Source organism: Meles meles, chromosome 2, assembly GCF_922984935.1.
Source record: "Meles meles chromosome 2, mMelMel3.1 paternal haplotype, whole genome shotgun sequence".
In the NCBI taxonomy this organism is placed as follows: domain Eukaryota; kingdom Metazoa; phylum Chordata; class Mammalia; order Carnivora; family Mustelidae; genus Meles; species Meles meles.
Window position 1 is genome coordinate 109,337,011 of NC_060067.1, and position 14,880 is coordinate 109,351,890.

Consider the following 14,880-nt stretch of genomic DNA (forward strand, 5'->3'; position numbering starts at 1 on the left):
CATATTACATTGACATTTAAATACACAATGAAGATAATGGAGCTATTGAAATGTATGGGAACAAGATCATGGTGTAGAGCAGAAATTTCTAACATCTGGATTTGCAGATCTCAGCAGAGGTAAGTTATGTCCCCTCCAATGCATTGTGTGAGGCATATGCCACCTTGAGATCCCCATGGAGGATTAAACCAGACCACAGAAAAACCACAAACCCCTTCCTTGACTAGGCTGAAAAGTCTGAGATGGTGAATCTTCACATGTTCCATTTGTTTAAATAATTTAAAATAGGGTAGTGGGTAGGAGTAAATATTGACATACACGTCAACTAACTATAACTATGATGCTGCTTTGGTTTTAGCAGATCTTTCCTGATTAAGGGATTGGTAGTAAGAGCAGCCATTTGTTGAGTGATAATTGGGCCACCACTTTGTACTCAGGATACAATGTAAGATCTACAAAAATCCTGAGAGCTAGGAATTGTGTGTTGTGTTGTATGCATGAAGTTCAGATATTTGGCTCAAAGCACAAAACTAGTAAGCGACAGAACAGGTATTTAAAACCTATCTTGCAGGACAAAAAAAAAAAAGAAAAAACCCACAAAACTATTTTTCCACTTTTCCACTATCTCACACTCATTTTCAGAGTAGGTACTAAATACATAATAATAAATGAAGAATTTAACAAACATCTATTGAGCAAAACATGCCAAATGCTCCAGTCACAGAATGTTATCTGTTCCGTGAAAGATGCAGTGTGTATTTCTACAGTACTTTGGCTCCTGGTTCCATGTATGCAAACAAGAATCTAAAAGGCAAATGAATTCTGTCTACTATTTCTCAGCATATATTATTCTGTTTTCAGCACAGAGCAGTTTCTTTACTTTGTCTTACTTTCTCTCCAGTAAACTGTGAATTCCCTAGTCTAGACCCCAGGCACTTCTGTCGTAGGCAGCTATAACATCAGTCTACCAACAGCAAAGCCAAGGCTGTCTCTCATGCCTGCCACTCTCACATTGTGCTTCAATAAGAAATCCCACAGGTTTCCTGAGGCTCTACTAAGTATGCAGATGGGGGCTGTTCCCTTCCGGAGCTCACTCCACCCTACCTGTCTGTTCCCTCTGCTGCTATAATCCAGCTGTATCATGCATTATGTACTATGGAAGGTGAAACACACCCACCATTCCAGACAAGCTTGTTCCCTTACATCCACCATCATTCCAAAAATTCAAGCAAACTGTTTCAAGTCATATTTACACCACGGTTGCCAAAGAAGAAACACAAAGTTGGCAAAGGGCTTTCTTGCCTTTTATGAAGTCTTTTGAACAGTTCTACTTCACGGTTCACCCAAGGGAATCCCTCTTTACAATATTATTGAATTTGGCAACCCAACTGAGGCTGAGAGGCCATTCGAAATGGATTTGCTAAATCAGCTTTTATTCTGAGGCAGACAAGTGACACTGTATTCTAGCAAGATGAGCATTCCAGTTAAAAAAGAAGCTGTCCTTTGGTTTGCTCTATACCCTCTCCTATCAATATTCTTCTGTTTTTAAATCTATACTTCAAAGAGGATCAGTTCCAATGGAGGACTGGGAGACGGATCCCTTCTGAGCCAGGCAATGTTCTTTTTTATTCACAGTCGCTCCTCTGCCAAACTGCAGTGAGTTTGTTAATTTATTCTATGTGAGTGCCAACATGACAGCCAGGGAAGCAGTCTCAAGTACATCCAACAGTGCGCCATTGAAATCACATCACGGCGTATGTTAGGACACTTGCAGTATCTCTCATGCTCTTTTTCCTAAGATTGCAATCTGTAAAGACACCGTTAGCCAGAACAGCCAGTGTCCATATTTGTCACTTTGTGGAAAGGACTTGCCTAAAATGGAAAGCAACGCAAAGTAGAGCCAGGAGAGGGGGAGAACCCTGCCAACATCATGTGAGCTCTTGGAATCCACCATGCCTAAACACAGAATTATCCCTTGGACTTTCTAGTGATGCAAGCTAATAAATCCTTAGCTTTATTCAACTTAAGCAAGGTTAGTTGGAATATTTTTGTCACTTGAAAATACATGAGCTCTAAATAATGAAACAGCATACAGTTAAGAGGAAAGAAGACTGCCTGGGGTGTATTTCCCAATAGGAAACAGATGGCACTCTCAAATTGGAAAATCTTAGAGGATTTTTTTAATTAAGGTTCTATTTCCAAAGGTGTAGGTACAGTGGATCAGAACCCAACGGTTGTGCAGTAACTCAGAGCTGGTTAGAACAGTACTATAATTTCCCATAGGCCTAAGAGGACAAGAGAAAGGACCAGCTATCAGAACACAAAAGGAAAGAGTCATACAGAAAAAAAGTTACCTTGGAATAAACAATGATATTGAATCAAGGGACACAGGTGGTTTAAAGTGAATTCACAAGAGAAGAGGCATGGGAATAAACACTTGCTCTAGTTCCAATCTCCTGGCTGAGATCCCTACTGGCCATACCCAGCTAAAATTCAGAGAAGCCCAGGATGTAGCCCACACAAACCATTCTCCCAGGACAGAGATCAAAGTTGAGCAGGGTGAAAGTTGACCTGCAATTTCAAATGGAAGATATTCAACAAATCCTACATGCTTCGCCCCTCACCATTCATTCTTTTCCTTGTTCCAGCTGAAAAATACTTGTTTTCATCTCGGGGGACATATGAAATCCCATCAGTTGTGGTATTTTCATGGAGCGATAGTGACTCCATCATACTGTCACCTGTCTTTCAAGGTCACCACAGAGTGTGATTGTTGTGTAGTATCTGTCCTTCTTCATCTGGTACCAGCAAATCGTGGAGGTCTATCCATAAATCAAGCCCCTGCTTTGCCTCCACAATTAAGTAGTTATTTTGAACTCTCTGTGCAGTCATAAGTGTGGATGAGGAAAAGATGACAAAGCAAGAGAAGCAGATACAATATGAATCTGAGCCACCAGACCCTGTAACTGGTGAACATGCTCAGGACCGGATGTGTATATACTATTTCGATTTCATCGTTTATGTTCAGCTTTAAATTCTGTAGGTCAGTTGATAACCATATACACAGTGTTCAGATTGCAAGGTCATTTTCTATCCCATGGTCAAGTGGTTAGTGTCTCTCAGAACCTGTTAGCAAGCAAGGAGCTGTTTTTCAAATGGAAAATAGTTGCCAGTAAAGGACATGGCCTCATTCCAGATCCCTGTGCTGTGATTTTCCTACTGAATTTGCCAGAGGCTCAATGAATATCTTGTCTGCCACAAATGCTTCCTTTATTTATAGTGTCCCGTATCATTAGGCCCAGATAACAGAGCAACCTGTGTTGCAACCCAGACCTGCTACCGAGCCCATTCTTCCTAGAGGTTCCACTCAAAAATTGTAGCCTTACGAATTGCCAATAAATGGTAAGAGGCTCATCCCCAGATAGAAGTGTTGTCTACAAAATCCTGACTGGTTTTCGATGTATACCATTTTCTAAGTGGTGAGTGTTGGGTAAAATGTAGCAGCTTCTTCCTCACTTCAGAAAAAAGATGACATTATGCTCACTCATATTTTAGACCCTGAAATGTCATACTTTTTATTCCTAATGGTCTAGAATGCATACATCTTATTAAGGTAACTTGAGAACTTGAAAGTTCCTACTTACCAGACCCAGTTAACAATGTCATCATTATGTAGTAGACAGGTGAGATGTTTGGTGAAATAACAGAATGATTACGGTCCATCTAGGTTGCAACATAGAGTAAGAGAGTTGACATAGCCCTTGGGCAAAATAGTGGAAGTATGCTGTACTCTCTGCCGCGTTTACATGGCACCACTGATAGCACCATTCTGATAGAATGATAGCACCACTGCAAATATGATCACCACACAATCAGATTTGCTACAGTCTACTATTATTCTCCATAATACATCTGAATTTTTTTATCAACCCAAAAAGGTAATGTTAAGTAATATACGGCAAGTATAACCATTTTGTTTCTCAAAATTTTGATAATGACAGTAATCTCTGCAATATCTCCAGGAATTGAATATTCCTTTTGGTGTTATGGAAGGAAGAGCAGGTAGGGTTGGAGGCAGTTTCTGGGATTTCTACTTGATCTTTTCTACTATAACATCCCTCCCCTGCCCCCTACTTCATAGGTCAGCAGGTCAATACAAGGATTTTGTCTCTTCCTAAAACTATTAATTATGTTAAACTTTCTGGATAAGGGAATTAATTGCAGTATTTTTCCTCACCCTTCTGCTCATTAGAACACGGAACTATCTGGGCATTTACGCATTTCTCCGTGAATGGTCACCACAATAAATGGCTTCAGGTCTCCCAGGGAAGTCTTGGGGAAAGATTCATAGGACCGATAGTTCCATACTGTAATGTCTGTCTTTAAAGAGACCCGGACTACTCCTTAGCTAAGAGACTGCAGGTATATGAACCAACTTAGATTTAGACATTGTATCAAAGACATGAAGTCTACTGTAACAATCTGAGTTAGGTTTCTGTACTGTGGACCAAAACTTTTCCCTCTTACATATGTCAAACAGCCTGTACATAGGCTACCATTTATTTTATTACTAGGAATTCCCTCATCAATTAAGCATTGTCACAGATTCCTCAAATGCAAATTCCATGACTACCATTTAAATCCTGTGGCTTATTATAGTAATAGCACCCACTCCTTCTCTGACAATGAATTGTTATTAAATGTCCTCTACAAATCTGAGATTCCCATTATTCATAGCAAGATCAGTATACCCAATTACATTGCATCATCCCCTCCATTACCTGCAGTGCAAGAGGAACCATCATAGTTACTTTCATTCTGATGTGAAACAATGCATTTCTTAATGCTATGATAAATGATGAGTTCTTTGAGTACTCCCGAATGATATCACCAGGGAGTGACTAAGCAATTTTATTTATAATATATTTATTCCAATACTTATCCATTGGAATAAACATAATTATAAGACTCGTTCCTCTGCAATATACAGTGAGTTCTACATATCAGCCTAAAATTTAGTTAAGGAACCTTATAGACTATTACTGCCATTTCCAGATCCTAGAGATAACGCTTTCCATCTAACTGCCAGTTAAATGGGCCCACGTGATGATGCTGACCTGATGCAGCCTTACAGTTTTCTCCCCTGCTCTAGAACCTTTAAAATCCATTCTCACATAACCTCTTCAGGCAACTGGTGATACGGATTAGTCAATTCTTCGGTCCTTTTCTGTATGCACTTTCCTCACAGAGGCAGGTCTTAAGCTTCTCAAACTGTGCTATGTTATAAAGTAACTCTCATTTTAGGTCTAGAAAGAGTGACAGGTGGCGATGTTGGGTTGTGAGGAAAATTAACATCAGGTTATGAGACGACCACTTTCCACCGAATCACTTCAAAGCTTTTCTGCAGAGAAGGATTACTTAGAGGAAGAGAATGAGGCAGAAACTACCTCCCTAGGCAAGAAAATTTCAGGATAATTTTGAGAGTCAAAATTTTCAACCCAGTGTCTGCTCACATGTCCCAATCCCCTGACTCAGGGTGCAACTCCTTTTCTACCAGTTACCTTAGAAGAGAAACCTGACAGACCTGAGTATTTAACTCTGCAATACCTCACCCTTTACAACTACATTTTGGGCTTGTGCCTACACCAAATATATCCTGCAAGAGTAGGAGTAGAGGAATTCCTTCAAATTTTCCATAGAGGCCATCTGGTTCTCCACATGTGTTATGTAAGTTTGTATCTCTCATTTTCCCCTTAAGTAAGCTATGGAGAGAGAGAGAAGTCAGTACACTCACAGTCTTTATAATCCCTACTGTTGCATAGTGACCTTCCACTGCCACACCCTCCATCTGCATATCATTATTATACCATCAGTGATGATCTGGGTAATAGTAATGCCTCTTCACTCCACGAAGTGCCTATGTCCCACCTTCTCCTGGCAAGATAAGTATCCCTGTGCTCTATGAATTTAGGAGAAACTCGTCATAATCCTAATTTATAGGCCTATTCCTAATGCCCACTTACAGTACCAGTGAATGCTAAATACAATATTAATTATTGTGTCACTCAGGGCCATAGCAGGATGGTATATTCAAATTAGGACAATCGAGGGAAGGCTTATTACAAAAGGACAATTGGCTAAGATGTGGTATAAGAGAACCACAAGTAACAGTGCATTATCCCAAGTTTTCTGACCATCCATAATCCAAAGATGGCAATGAAGGGAGGAAGCAATTATCTGAATCTGAATGTTGACAGACAAGCATAAAAGTCCACCACGATCTAATGAATGAGCATTCCAGGGAAAAGAAACAAAAAAAAAAAATGCAGAGGACCCAAGATTACAGAGTACCTGGCATTATGGAGGAAGAGCGAGTAGGCTAGCATCTGGGACAGAATACAAGAAAGACTGTTAGGAGGTGAGGGAGGTTGTAGGCACTGCAGAATTTGTAAGTCATTTTAAGGGCTTTTGTTTTACTGTCCTTATGTTGGGAAGATTCCAGAAGGTTTCAGTAGAAGGGTGACATAATCTGACTTCCATTTTAAAAGGATCCAAAAGGATCGCACAGGAAATTCTATGGTGTTAACAGACATGAGGACTACTTAGAATATTACTATAATAATTCAGAGGAAAGGTGACAGGGATTGGGGCCAGCCTGGTGGTGGGAGGGTGGCAAAAAGTGGTCAGGTTCCACTTTTGAAACTTTTGAAAACTCAATCTAATAGAAATTGCTGAGGAGCTGAATATGGGCTGTGAGATAAGAAGGAATAAAGAATCACCCCAACTGTTTGGGCTGAGTAACTTAAGAATGCTGTTGCCATTCAGAATTGGAGAAGCCTTTGGAAAGGACAGGTTTGGTGGGGGGAAACAGGAATTTTGTTGTGGACATGTTAGGCTTGAGGAGATTTTAGACACCACGTGGAGGTGTGAGGCAGGGAACTGGTTATATTACCTGGAGTTCAGAGGAAAGGTCTAGGCCAGAGATGTAAACATGGGAGTGTCAGCACGTAGATGTAGATGGTATTTAAAGCCACGATACCAGATGAGATCACCTATGGGGTGAAAATCAATAGGGAAGAGCACCATAAATTTGAAATACGAATTAGTGTCTGAGCAAATTTTATCCTAAAATAATTATTCAAAGGATCTTTAAAATCGTGGAAGGTCGAGAGACTACTTTGTTTCTCAAGGAAATTATATAAAATCCTTATTTAAGGGTGTAAAGCATCATGGCCAAGCTGATGAAGAAATACATGGATAGGAAAGAAATACAATCTCTTTAGACTTACATTTCTTGATTCCCTCAAGTTTCACACATTTAAAATATGCCTGAAACACCTCATCGAATCATAACCAGTGCTCGACTATAGGCCTTTTGTAAGAAAACCTTTCATCTGAGTAGAATCCGAAGTCATTTCTCAAGATTTTCTTCCACAATCTCTTGGAGGCCACAAGAGGATAATTAACATGCATCTATCAGAGACAGTAGCTATGCTCACAGTATGTCCCTTAAAAAATCACCAAGCCCCATGGGGCGCCTGGGTGGCTCAGTGGGTTAAAGCCTCTGCCTTCGGCTCAGGTCATGATCCAAGGGTCCTGGGATGGAGCCCCGAATCGGGCTCTCTGCTTGGCAGGGAACCTGCTTCCTCTTCTTTCTCTGCCTGCCTCTCTGCCTACTTGTGATCTCTGTCAGATAAATAAATAAAATCTTAAAAAAAAATCACCAAGCCCCAAAGCAGCCAGTGAATACAAACTGGTGTACAACACCCCAAATCAATGCCTTCAATGGTATTCCCTAAGGGGATCTGAACCGTGAGCCTGTTCATCTGTCCATCATTCTGATACGTATAAGGAAAAGTTGCTCCCACACCAATAATTTCAGAATCTGTCAGATACATGATAGCTGGTCATCACAATGCCCCATGTCCCCCCTACCCTGGTGTTTCCCCTAGTTTGCATTTAGGAGATAACAAGGTATGAATATTAAATGACTTGTCAAGAGTCACAGAGCAAGCCAAAAATTGGCTGTCCTGATTCTTCTCCTGGATTTACCACTTTGTCTTTTCACTTCAACAAGGGATAACTTCAAAACCCCACACAATCACCACCCAATGTCAGTTTTACACACACTAATAAAACTGAAAGCAGTTTTGAAGCCAGTTTTATTTTGAACCCTTGGTCCCAGGGGCCCTTTAGCCTTAAAATTTTGAGGATTATTTTCCCAATTTTGAAAGATAAGGGAGAAAGAGCACAGAAATAAACTCTGGCTGAAACTAAAAAATTTTAAGTATATCAAGCAATATACAGCTGCAAAATCTTTTACTGGAGGCTTGTCAGAGCATACCTTATATTATTTTGTTCCCACTCTGAAATGACATAGAAATAATCATTCTTCTTGGACAAGGCTACTCACAAATTACAGACAGCATTCAACAAAGCAGCTGAGGAATATGGGGGCTCTCTGTGTGCATTCGTATCACCATAGCCAAATTCTACTTTGCTAGCCCAACAAGGTTATCGCACCTGCTCTGTCAGCCTTGTGAGCATCTGTGAACACCAGGCAAGATACTGCATGTGAAAATGTAATCACTAATAACACAAATAAAAGTAATCATAGACAATATCATAAGTGCTTATCTCTCCATCCTAACAGCCCCACAACACATCCAAGTATTATTTTGCTTGCATTAATCTATGTCATAGCTAACATGTTAGGACATTGGGAATGAGTGACTCTTGATGCTGTCCTTACTTGGATGTTAAAATTGCATCATAACCACCTTTCTCAACCATCTGGACACTGTTCAGAGATAATCCAGTTCTAAAGAGGCTCAGGAAGCATCAACAGCCTCTACCCTACAAGCTGGCTGTGACTGGAACCAAGGCCAACCCAGGAGTGCACACAGGAACTCAGGATTATTGGTCGCAATGTGGATATAGTAAAGCAGCTGGTAAAGGTAGGCAGTCAGAAACTCAGTTCCAAAGCTGCATGTGTATAACAATCACAGCTCATTTGTGTCCAATGAAGAATACATGTATAATAAATGAAATGTATACTTAATGTAAATTATATATACATAATGCAGAAGGTACAGAGAACGCAAATCAAATGCAGCCAAATTTTCTTAAAATGTTTTTATTCACACTCTCCAAAAATGACCGTTATCCATGTCAAAAATCTCTCTTTGGGAGGTAAAGGTTGATAGTGATTTTAGAGAGCTATCATGCACCTTGACCCACCCTCCTCGCATGACTATCAGGTTGGACTGTTTAAGCAGGTGGTGTGCAGGGATAAACCTTCCCATTTCTTTCTCTTCTCTTTGTTTTTCCCCCTCTAATCTTTTTTCTCTTCTTTCTTCTTCCCTCTCTTTCATTTTCATTTGTCTCCTCTTTTCATTCTCTTCTTTCCTCTTTCAGTATTTCTGCCTTCTCTTCTCTCTCTTCTCTCTCAACTAGCCTCTCTACTTTCTCATTTCCCTTTCCTGTCTCCCTTCCTCCTTCTCTCTCTTTCTCCTCCTCCTCCTACCCTTTCTTCACCTGCACCATATTGTTTGGGCTTCTGCCTCAACCTGCTAACCCAACTTCATTTTTTACTAATCTGGAAGCATTTTTTCACACTCTACCTAAATATTACCAGAGCCTTCACTACTCCTACAGCCTGACTGACTTCCTCTTAGGAGAGCATTATTTAACTGGACCCACAACAAATGGGTCCTATGGCCCAGAGTCCCTTCACATCATCCCATTCCACACAGCAGATTGGTCTCCCTGATCCCAGCATAGGCATAAGTCACCTCTCATCTCCCCATATAGCCGGGACCTCGAGCACTGGCCAGCCCCAAGACCCCTAAGAGCCCTTCATAGACAGTTCAACTTCTCCCCATTCATTTCTGACCTTGTTCTGCCATTCCCATCCTTTGCCCTCTTGTGGCTTATGTCACTGTGTTCCCCACATGTTCCGACTTTAGGCATTCCCAAGTGAAAACACCCACCCTAGAGAAGCTGATAATCCTACTGAAAAGACAGCATAGGTGTGTAGAAAGAAACTGATGACACAAAAGAAAGATAAGAACCAGTTTGGGAGTCTAGAAACAAAGAAGAGGACAAAAGAGAGGGGATTAATATGAGCTTTTGTGGTTAAAGAAACTTCACAAAGGAGATAGAACCTGAAATAAAATTTGGATTTATAGGGTTTAATTAAACAGAGAAGCTAGTGGAGAGCATTCCAGAAAGACGCAATATAAAAGTAGGTACAAAGATAGGAAAATTTATGGCATTTGGAGGTTTGTCTTATAATTTACATGTCTCTGACCAGGTCTGCTGGGCATTCAACAATGGGCCCATGAAGATGTGGAAGTCATCCAGAAATAAATGGATGCAGGCCACAGAGACAAACCAAAGGAAAGTCTCTCACAGTAACCCTAACTCCCTTCCAGAAAGGTCCTGGCATACCATAACATTCATGAGGCAATGGTAAAGCTGGATCTTCTCTACTCTGGCCCCATTCTGCATAGTCTGATTTGAGGGGTAAGTCCATAAGGATTCGTGGCCAATGAGCAAGACTCATGGTTCCAGAAAAGGTTTTCTAGACTGATAAAGACCCCAGCTAGTGACTAGGGATCCAGGAAGCATTCAGTCATCCAGCAGACATTTATTGAGAGTCCAACAATATCTTAGAGTGTTGACCATGCAAAGATGAATGCTTTGGTTCTTATCTTGAGCAATTTCACAGACTATGAGGGTGGGAATGAGATGGGACAGAAGCAGGATCTTATTAGAAACATATATACAAACAGGAAATTACAGTGGGAGTGAAGAGGTAGCTGGGTTGTTCCTGGGTCCCTTGCTGCTTTGGTTTCCCTGTCAGGTTTCCTTGCAGTGGCCTTGTGGAAAAATAATATGTCTGAATATATTCAGGTAACTGAAGATGAGAATGATGAATCCACTGAAGCATCATCAGAAGACAATGAGACAGTGTTGCTTTCTGTTACCCCCTTCTTCCCAGGGACATGTGGGCTGTGCTCCAGGAGTGTCTCAGTATAGGGAGGTGGCCGGCTGATAGAAGAAATTCTGCATGCCCCTGAGACTGGCTGGAGAAAACTAATATATGTTGTCAACTGTCCCAAAGATAACAAAGGAAAAAATGGGTGAGACTGATACTTCATCAGCCATGAAAATGAAAAGCTGTCCAGAAAGCACCTGACTTAATAATGGAAAACAACGGAACAGATCCAAAAGAATATTTTAGTACCTTTGGAAACATTGTTATGGTTCAGACCAAGAAAGGTACTAAAAATGGTCACTAAAAAGGGTTTAGCTTTGCTTTACTGAATATGAAGCCCAGCTGAAAGGAAAGTCACAGAAACTGGGATCGATGAATGATGGTGGCACTGGGAAAGTTCCTAATTCTAAGCAGCACCCAGGTGAGACTTTGAGAAGAAGGAGGGCCTTTGTTGGGCATTGTACCGAGGACATGACTGCCGAGGGATGCAGCATTTCTTTTGCCAAGATAGGGAAGTAATCATTGTCTTTATTCCCAGACCATTCCTGTCATCTGCCTTTGTTACATTTGCAGGTGATTCAGTCACCCAGTCTCTCTTTGGACAGGACTTGATCGCTAAAGGAATCGGCATTCACGTATCCAATGTTGAACCTAAGTAGGATAGCAATAGACAGAAAGAGGTGAAAGACTTGGTGGTAACCTAAGGGGCTTTGGGAATCAGGGCGGATTTGGTAAAAGTAAAAGTCAGGGAGCTGGTTTGAAAACAATCAAGGTAGTAATATGGGTGGAGGGGTGAACTTTGGTGCTAGGCATGATTCGGGCTGTAGCCCAAGCAGCACTGCAGAGCAGCTGGGGTTCAAGGGGCATATGAGCCAGTCACAGAACCAGCCAGCTCCATCAGGCAATAACCAAATCCAAGGTAACCTGCACGGGGAGTCAAATCGGGCCTTTGGTTCTGGAAATAACTCCGACTGCAGTTCTAATTCAGGTACAGCAATGCGTTAGGGATCCTTTTCAAATGCAAGGTCAGGCAGTCGTATTAATGGAGGCTTTAGCTCAAGTGTGGATTCTAAATATTCTGTCTAGAGAATGTAGACAGTAGGGTTGATATAGACTAGTGGGAATTCAAATTTTTCTAAACACGTGGTAAGTATATTATAAAATACATATGTACAAGGAATTTTCAAGATTGGTTTGTTCAGGGACGCCTGGGTGTCTCAGTCCATTAAGCATCTGCCTTCAGCACAGGTCATGATCTCAGGTCCTGGGATCCAGCCCCACACTGGGTTCTCCTCTTAGCAGGGAGCCTGCTTCTCCCTCTCCCTCTGCCTCTCCCCCTGCTTGTGTGCTCTCTCTGTCAAATAAATAAATAAAATCTTTAATTAAAAAACAATTATGAGCTGTCATTCATTTAAAAAAATGGTTTATTCAGTGTGGAGTATATTCAGCAGTATTTTGGGCCTTTTTCTTTAGAAAAAAAAAGAGGAAACACTAAAGAAATTTTATAAGTTTTGTTACATAAAGGATAGGAATATGTTTAAAAGTGAACTGCTGTTCGCCTGACTAGTAAAAACCAACACACTACAATTGCTAACAAAAAGTTTCTCCCATGGGGATGCCTGGGGGACTAGTTGGTTAAGCATCTGCCTTTGGCTCAAGGTCATGATCCCAGCTTCCTGGGAGTGAATACCACATCGGGCTCCCTGATTAACAAGGAGCCTGCTTCTCCCTCTGCCTGCTGCTCCCCCTGCCTGTGCATGCTCTCTCTGTCTCTATGACAAATAAATAAATAAAACTTTTTTAAAAAGTTTCTCCTGTAAGAGTTTATACCTGCAGGTGTCAAGTGGATTCTTTGCATGTTTAAAATAGAAATCATTGATTAGAACTACATTCTTTTCTCTTTGTTCTTTTTTAAAAGATTTTATTTATTTATTTATTTATTTATTTATTTATGGGGGTGGGGGGAGGGAATGCACCTGCAAGGAGGGGGAGGGGCAAAAGGAGAAAGAGAGAATCTCAAGCAGACACAGGCTGAGTGCAGAGCTGATGTGGGACAGGATCTCACAATGCTGAGTTCATGACCTGAGCCATGACCCGAGCCAAAAGTATAAGAGTCAAACTCTTAACTAACTGAGCCATCCAGGCACCCCATCTTTTCTCCTTGACTTAATTTGAACCCTATCATATGCATTTTTCCTTAGGATGATTCTCCATTTTCAGAGATCATGGCAACACAGTGTTCAGTTCTTTTGGTTTTGCTTTTGTTTTTTAACACTTGTCTCTCTTCATATGCAAAAATGCACTATGAAGCCTCATTTACTCTGCAATTCATCTCGTTTCAAATGTTTATGGAAGAAGCACTTCATTGAAAGTAGTGCTGTGAATACTCTGCCATAGGAATATTTCTGTCTACATGCTTTCTCATTCAAGAATTTGTCAGCACGCTGCAGAGGCTGTGTTTTTGACAGTGGCTGTCCCATTTTTATCCCCTACTCTTTATTTCATGGAGTTGTACCAATGCTATGAACACAAGCCTGTGCTATGGAACCAGAAGGCTGTTGGAACTTTTGAAATTTTGTGTGGGACTGATGGTAGCACCAAGGCATGAAAGGTTAGTATGAGCAAAAAAAGGAGAAAGGCCATGCAGAGACATGGTAGTGCATAATGGATATTTTTCAACTTGGCAAGGTGTGTCTCTCAGTCCTGTGGCTTTGGTGAGAGAGTGTGCAGATGGCAAAGATACCAAATAATGTACAAATGTTCTTTTGGCAGTTGAAGGACATCCACATCTTTTGGAAAAATTTAAGTGGGTTTTGTTCTTTGATAGCCCATGTTAGCTGAATGTATTAAACGAAACAATACTTGTATTCCCCCTACCCCTTTGTCAACTACCATGAATGCTATATGGTGTGCGTTCTTTTCTACTACTGCACTGTAAGTGTGATCATGTGAACGGAAGCTGGTGGGTTGAGAACATGAACTGAGCTTGTGGTGGACTTTGCAGGAGTATTCAAAAGCAGAGTCCACCAGTAAGTTTGGGGGTATCACAAAGAAGGGTGAAAGTTCGAATGTCTGTTAGGGACACATACCAATGCTGCTTGATGCAGTTCTGTGTCCTGTGCTTAGATGCTTTTCTAGAAGAGTTGTTAATGGTGAAAATTATTAAACAAAACTTATTTAAATAATACGAAACAGGAAATTACAATTCAATTTACCTTGGAAGAATAAAAGAAGAAAATTTACCTAGTCTGGGGACTGAGGAAGTGATCCTGAAGGAAATGACGTCTGACTTGGGTCTTCAAAGAAGTGGGAGTTTGATTGGCTCGGACATTCCAAGCCAAAGTGCAACATGAGCAAAGTTCAAAAGATGAGAAAAATGCATAAACAAGTAGCTGTATCTTGCTAGGATGAATTTTGAGGCAGAAAATTGAGGAAGATGATCAGGACAAATCACAAACAGAAGGAGCAAAATCCAAAGACCAGGCAGAAGACATTGGCTGGAAAAGGATGGGTTCTAAGTTGGCTCCAGAGCAAAAGGAATATGCAGGGCAGATTCTCGAGGGGCGTGAAGAGACAGATGCTTGTGAACACCCCGGCACCCAGGGGCCCACACCAGGCACCTAAGGCTTAGAAGAACAGAATAATTCCTATTCCAGGAGAATGATGTTCCTTATGTACCCACCAAACTTCATACTTACGATGGGAGCAAGAACAATGCAGTGCCCAAGCTTTTCAATTCCACCTGCCACGCTGCTAATGGGGGGTCTGCAGAACTAACAGTGTATATGTTTTATACATTTATTTAAATAAAAAGAGTCAATACCCAAAAAACCAGATTGGAAGTATAGGGGATGCCCTGATTTTGAAAAATATTGTTG

The 14,880-nt window shown here is 41.0% G+C and overlaps 1 pseudogene; it reads left to right on the top strand.

Annotated features, from left to right (window-relative positions):
* Positions 1-10,899: 10,899 nt before the first annotated feature.
* On the top strand, positions 10,900-12,088 carry LOC123936875 (annotated as a pseudogene).
* Positions 12,089-14,880: the final 2,792 nt, after the last annotated feature.